Here is a 7,862-nt window from a genome sequence, read left to right on the forward strand (position 1 = left end):
GTCCTGTTCCTTGAAAAGTGGCTAAGGCAGCTATGCTTCTATAGCACATTAAATTTCCAGTCTTAAAAACAAATGCACAGGTGGTGCCCTTGCATTTGTCTGTAAAGTTAAGCACATGTCTCTGTCTCCCCAGAACCAGAATTTGCACATCAGTTAGTCTGTGTATCTGCTGAAATATTAAAGGGGAAAAAAGTGCCTTTAAATATTTTATAATTCGTGTAATAAATAAGATAAGCAGATCTTTGGCTCTGTGCTATGTAATAAAGAAAAAGAAATAATTCTTCGTCTGTACTCTTTGGAAAGAGCCAGAAAATATCCAGCAAAATAAAGAAGCTTCAATAAAAATCAATATCTATATAAGTTAACAAAATATTGCCTGGAAAATGATCTGAAGAAGGGAGAACCTGAGTGTGTTTTTAGGATAAAAACTGAAGAACCTCTCTAGAGAACTTGAGTGGTCCAGACAGCATCATAATAGCACAATCAGGAGTAACCTGGTCCTGTACCAGTGACAAAATTTAGGGAAATTTCTGTTCTTTAGGTGACCTTTTCATCAAAACTTACAATACAGTCTGCACTATCCTAACTGGTAAAATAGAAATAATTAGCAGATTTATAGTCCTAGGGCAAACTAATTGCAAGAAGCAATGTCTCAATGTCCCACTGTGAGAAAGAAAATATTTTAGATTTATTAGAAACCATAATAACCATCAGCCAGAATTTTACTGTATTTGCTTTGGGCATACCAATAACCACAAATAAAGAATTTTGCTCCACAAGTCACTATTCTGTCAGTAAAGATGTTCAGCATTGCTCTACACCTGAGCTAATGATGCTTTCTTTGAGGGCAACTTCTTTTAAATAAACCTGAGACTGCATTTTTCGTGCCCAGTCAGCAGGGTAATGTTTCAGCTTGGATGGGGTCAAGCCAAGAGTTCAGATGTAACTTGTTTCAACTTGCTTGGGCATTTATCAGTTTGAAAAAAAAAATGAGTTTGAAAGGAAAAGCCACCACCAGTGACATTTAAGACAAACTTCAGAGGCCATGTCCAGCTTCAAGCAGGCTAGATGTTAATACATTAATGCTAGAGGTTAATTCATTCATGCTAGGTGTTAATTCATTAATGCTAGATGTTAATACATTAATGCTAGAGGTTAATTCATTAATGCTAGGTGCTAATTCATTAATGCTAGATGTTGCCTTGGTTTTTTTGAGGTTTTTTAAAGCCTTCTACTTGTTCATAAGGTGGAGTCAGTTCTTTAGTTTCTGTGCAATATTAAGGGTCAGTTTTTCACTTTCTCACACTTTGGAACATAAACAACCCTTCTTGTTTTTGTTCACTGTCCTTTGTTTACATATTTCTAGCCTGAAAATAATATTAGTTAACAGCTGGTCTGGCCAGTGGGGTGAAGGGGTGGTAACCCCAGAAGCCAATCCACAACCAGACCCACAAATGTATAAAAATGAAAGAAATAAACAGCTCCCCCTCTTTTTGGGGAGCAGCTTTTCACTGCAGACCTCTTGCCTCTGTGTCGTTGTTTCATGCCCTCTTTCACAGCTAGGTGTTAAATTCATTAATGCTAGGTGTTAATTCATTAATGCTAGGTGTTAATTCATTAATGCCAGATGTTGTTCGGTGGACATTTATAGAGCTGAATGAACTGAGTATAACCTAAGCACACGTGTCTGTGAAGGACATCAAAGATTTACCCTATTTATACCTAAACATGCACAGAAACTCTCCTGGTCTTGGTTATAACAATACAACATGGAAGAATTAAAGCTTGAAGTCCATCTTGGTGTTTAGAATGTGTGAGCAGTGTGTGGAGAGTGCACAGGATCCCAGGATGGGTCAGGCTGGCAGGGACCCCAGTGGGATCACTGGTGCCAGGTGTCTGCTCCAGCAGGGCCATCCCAGAGCACAGGGCACAGGGCTGTGTCCAGGCTCCTCTGGAATATCCCCAGGGAGGAGACTCCACAGCCCCTCTGGACACTCTGTTCAGTGCTTGGTCACTGCACACTGAAATTCTTCCTCGTGTTCAGGTGGAACTCACTGGGCTCAGCCCCTGCCCGTGGCTCTGGGGCCATTGCTGGGCCTGGAGCAGAGCTGGGCCCTGCTCTGACCCTCCCTGACACAGGGACAGACACAGGGACAGACACAGGGACAGACAGGGACACCCAGGGCTGAGGCCCCTCTCAGCTGGGGCTCCTCTCAAGGCTGAGCACCCCCAGCTGCCTCAGCCTTTCCTGGGCACGGAGGTGCTTCAGTCCCTTCATCACATTTTCACCTCCACTAGACACAGTGCAGGAGCTCTGTGTCGCACCCAAAGATTTGTGTTGACTTTTGGTGACACTTGTTTCACCTGCCAGGCTCTGAGCCCTCTGCTCGTGTTCCCTTGCTCTCCACAGCCGATGTCTGTGGGGCTGATCTTGGTTCCAGCCTCTGAACCCGAGGATGAATCCATTCCCTGGCACAGTTTCTGGAACAGCTGTGATAAGCAATCATTCTCCTCTTTCTGAATACAACACACTGCCCAGGACCTGTCTGCTCTTTGCAGATGACAAGTGATGTCCCTTTTTGTCACCTGTCATCTCAGGATGTGTCCTTCTTCAAGGTTTCATAAATGAACAAAGACTTTGTGGGGTTAAATTTGCTCTGTCCTGGAACACCAGCTGACTTACATCTGCTGCAATTTGTGCTCCAGCTCTCTCTGTGTTGTTTTGCCTTTGTACTCTGCTCTCTCCTCTGCCCACTGAAAGGATAGAATCAGGTCTCATTATAATCTTTGCTGATTGGGAAGTATCTTTCACCAGCAAAAAGTCAAACCCCATGTTAGCTAAAGCCCTGAAGGCCAGCAGAGCTGTGGAGCCTATTCAAAGAGGATGAATTTAATAGTAATTATAGATGAAAGCTTTGTTATGCTTATGTAACCCATAATAGCACAATTTTCCCATGACTTGCTGCTTACAAGATAGCTGACCTTCTACCAGTTAGCCACTTTCTTACAAATCTGCACAATGTGCTTTTAATTAAAACTTGCCTTTGAAACTAGGTCCAAATGAGTTATCCCTTAAGAAACCCCACTGACATAGGCCCCATCTCTCTGGTTTTACTCCAACCAAATCCTGCATTTTTTTTACACCCACCATAATCAACATTCCTCTCAGTGTCATCCTTCTAAAACAAAGCTGTAAGAGTCTCACCTGGAACAACATTGGCAAGGGAGGGCTCTTGCTCTGCTGAAGTCAGTCAGAAATTATGCCAGGCCCTCCTCCAAAGATGGAGAGAAAGATGGAAACAGGATTATGTTTCCTGAGGTTTTTTACTTATCTTGCCTCGAAGAATTCTGATTTTTCCCACGAGATGTGGGCACGGGAGCAGGGCTTTGGGATTGTTACATGAGGAAATAATGATGAAAAAAGAGATTGTTTCAGAAGAGCATCCCAGCAGTGTCTGGTAAGGGTACACTGCACTTTTCACAGGAGCTTGCAACACTAAGTGCTGTCTTAAAAAAAGGTGATGGTACTTGGGCAGCTCCAGGAAAATGGAGGAGGAGTAAAGGAGGCAAAATAAATTTGATTGAGGTGTTAGAGCACATTATATCTGCAATCTTCTCACCAGCTGAGAAGAGAAAGAATCCAGATTAATTCTGTGTTTCGTTGTACGTGTTTAAAAGTAGTAATGAGATAAAATCTACACGGAGCTTGTCAGAATCTCCAATATTTCTCCCAAATGATCAGCCCCCTGCAGAGCGCCAGGTTTTGTTCCTTGCCACCAGTGAAGCCTCAAGGTCACATCATACAGAACATTTCTGTGCTGCACACTGAAAGCTGCAGTGACAAGTTTCATTTAAACAGAGAAGAGGAAGAAGTTTAAAGTCAGGAAAAGCAACACTGTAAGGAGCAGTGTTTCTAGAAATTTGGGGTAATGAGCTTGAACAGAAATCCATTTCCCCTTTCAATTAATTTCATTTCAATCAAATTAACTGAATTGGAAAAAAAGCCATAATTTTATGGATAAAACCCAGTTTCAATATTAGGCAACTCAGAACTGAGCATAAGTGAAATAATACATAGGTGGGTTTATTTTTCCAGTGGTTAGGAGATCGTATGCAACCAATACTATTTTTTTTTTATGAGATAGGGTCTGAAATGGCAAGATCCTAGAAGTGGAGCAGGGCATTTCATTTTTTTGTGCTGCACAGTGGTGTAAACACTTGAACCTGAGCAGTTTAGAGAGGAGCTCTCAGCTGGAGGGCACCAATCATGCTGTGCCACACAGGGACCCATCAGCATCTCCATCCATCTCCCAGGCTCAGGAGAGAGGAGCCTTTTCTTATCATGCACTACTCTAAGAGGGTAAAATAAGATTTGCAGAGGTGCCATTATTTTTCCATGCTGTCATCTGCCAGGAGAGAAATCATCATTGCATTGCTCTGCAGATTCAGAGATGAGCACTTAGCCAGGAGATGATTTAGCCCAAAATAGAGAATAGTGCTTTGCTCAGAAAGAGCATCCTGTGTTCTTGTGAGAGATGGGGACTGAAGTTGAATCCCACGTGGCAGCTGTTACAAAACCACTTTTATTTCTCTCTCTTCTATTAAATACTATTCCAAGACTTCACCCATCCTGAAAGTGTGAAATCACAGAATCACAGAATATTCTGAGTTGGAAGGGACCCACAGTGATCATCAAGTCCAGCTCTGAAGTGAATGGCCCATAAATCTTTTTGCTATCAGCTCAAAGGCACTCATTGACTGTTCAAATCAGATGCTCTTGTTCTAAATTTTTTTTTTTTTTAGATTCAAAAGATCCTTTCTATCCCTGGGGTTTGTTCCCCTGGGGTACTGACGGGACAATCCCAGCTCTTCTTGGCCTTTTACTTGGCATACCAAGGCTGCTTTTGCCTCATTCCATCCCAAGGAGGGCTCTCACTCCCTGACCAAGGAAATCTCTCTTTACACCTCCTCAGGGCTCAGTCTTTGTTGGCCATGAACAGAGATGTGAACACTGCATTTCAAACGAGATCTCTTCCATTTCTCATCCCAGGCCAACAATTCTCCTTCACTCTACTGGAAACAGTTTTTGGCTGTTGCATTCAGCTTCCTCCTCGCTGGCATCCCCCTCACCCTGTTATCAGCTGTGCTGCACCACTGCTCCTCTTTCTCACTCACTGCCAGCTGCTGTGTCCCAACTCACAACAGAAATGCCTGTGGTCGGTCTCCAAATATGCAAACTTACTTTTTTTTTTCCCTAGTGCATTCCTTTCAGCTTTCTTTTAATTCTAGTCTTCGAGGTCATGCAGCTTTTAGGATATAAAGTCCTGATTTTGCTGTTAATAGAAGATGCCCTCTGGCTTTTCATTGGGAAATTGAATTACAGCATCATTTTGTGCCAGTTCAAAAAAGAAACCACCACACGAGGCCTGAGTCCTGTTTCCTGGGAAACTGAGTTCTTTACCTGCTGCCTGATGTCACCTCCCCTTTCTCCTGGTGTCCCCTCAGAGGAGTTCTGGCTTTGTCCCTTGTCACTGAGCAGGTGCTGTACCCTACCCATGCTCTCATATTTAAATGTGTAACGTTATTCATGGAAAATCTTAATTTTTCAGAGAAAGGTGTCAAGTTATTTTGTCATTGTCTACCCACACTAAGAGAAGCCTGCATATTATCCTCTGTTTCATTTGTTTCTGACTCTTCACACACAATGCTTCAAAGGCTCCTCAAAAAAGTTTCACACATTCTAAAAGCCAACTTTTTTAGTGTGATAAAACTTTCTGTTTAGGGAAAACTCAGCTTCAGATATATCATCAGCCAAAAATTTAGCAAAACTCCTTTTTCATAGGCCTTTGGGTATTTTTCAGAAGCTTGAGATGGAGATTGTTTGAATCTTCATCTTTGTATGAGCTTTTTTGTACTCCTCAGGATGCTAATTTTCTCCTTTTGTCTGGATTTTTCTGTTTTCCAAGCTGACACTAAACACTTTGAACAGGTTAGTCACTTAGCTCATGACATAAAGTGGGCTGGAAAATGACAGTTCTCCACTGATTGTGAGGTACTTAGAGACACAATAAAAAAAAAAGGAAGAGTTTTAGACATGGAAATTGTTCTGTTCCCTGATGAATCATGGTCTTTTGAAAGAGTTCTGGCTGAAGTGAGTGAGTGAGTGTTAGATGGATCTGCAGAATATCTGCTTTTAAATTTGCACCGTGCTCCATCTGTAATGATATGTGAAATAACTTCATATTGTTATGGTCCATACAGTAAGGGATTTAACAATACATCTTTAAAATACCCATGTGGGGTTGTCCAAATTGAGTTTCTAAGTGGAAATAACAAATACACGCTCAGGAAAGTAATAGAAACTGCGTTATTCTTTTTGAATATCTGCCTCATTCCCACAGCACTGCAGCACTGACTCTTTTACAAAGTTATCAGCAGATCCCTCTTTTCCATCAGAGTTTGTTTGTATCAAGAATTAACAGATAAATGTCTCATATGCAGCTCTTGGCAGGATTCAGGGTCTGTACCTGCTGCTGTGGCATCTGCAGGGCTGAACTTTGCCATGACAGCTTCCAGGGATTTCTTTTTGCTTTTTTCTTCCTTCTGGGAGACCCCAGTTCACTCTGGGAGGCCCTGAGGACCAGATACACTGAAGCTTCATTAACAGCTGAAAAGACTAAAGATCAAATACTTTATTTACTACTTGTTTATTCCTGCACCTGAGCTGCACCAAATGACACAACAACAACAATGGATGTTAGTTTAGTCATGTATAAAAGTAGATTTCTGCCAAAACTGTTTTTTAGAGCAAATCCTGGTTTTCAGGTGGGATGGAGAAGGGCTGCCTGTAGAAACTTTTATTATTATACTTGCATGGATGGTTCTCTCCAGTTTTATGGCAGCTTTTAACATCTTTGAAAGCTCAATCATCACCCATAAGGAGTGAAAAATAACTTCTACTGTCTCTTAGTTCTGCAAATGCCCTAAAGTGAAGTTAATTTAGCCCAAGCCTTTTGAAGACACTTAGTGTACAAAAAACCAGCTGAGTCTGTCCCTTCCTCATCCAAGGTAGGATCTTTCCTGGGTTTCATTGCTCCAGCATAGAACAATATGATTTGATGGCAAAATTATTCTGGAAATCTTCTCAGAACATTTTGTCCCAAGTATTTAAAAAAAAAAAAAAATTAAGCTTCTTGTTTCAACCGAGTTTGATATATTTGAATTTCCTGTCTGATGTGAGAACTTGGCCAGGGCAGTGGTTGTGGTGAGGCCACAGCTCGAGGGCTGTGTCCAGTTCTGGCCCCTCAGTTCAGGAAGGACATTGAGAAGATGGGGCATGTCCAGAGAAGGGAGCAGAGCTGGGGAGGGTCTGGAGCCCCAGGAGCAGCTGAGGGGGCTGGAAAGGGGCTCAGCCTGGAGAAAAGGGGGATCAGGGGGGACCTTGTGGCTCTGCACAACTCCTGACAGGAGGGGACAGCCGGGGGGGTCGGGCTGTGCTCCCAGGGAACAGGGACAGGAGGAGAGGGAACAGCCTCAGGCTGGGCCAGGGGAGGCTCAGGCTGGACATCAGCAGGAATTTCTCCATGGAAAGGGTTGGTCAGGCATTGGAAGGGGCTGCCCCGGGAGGTGGTGGGGTCACCATCCCCGGAGGTGTCCAAGAAACGCTGGATGTAGCACTCAGCGCTCCGGTGATCAGTCACAAGCTGGACACGAGGATCTTGGAGGTCTTTCCCAACATATTCTGTGTTTCTGTGACTGCAATTTGTTCTCTGTGCACTGCTGAGCTTGGCTACAGGACACATCCATGTGTTTTCGTGGCTCAGCAGTGTGTCCAAATCCCGGGAATTCTCATAGCACAGGCC

This window comes from Prinia subflava, chromosome 7, assembly GCF_021018805.1.
Source record: "Prinia subflava isolate CZ2003 ecotype Zambia chromosome 7, Cam_Psub_1.2, whole genome shotgun sequence".
NCBI lineage: Eukaryota > Metazoa > Chordata > Aves > Passeriformes > Cisticolidae > Prinia > Prinia subflava.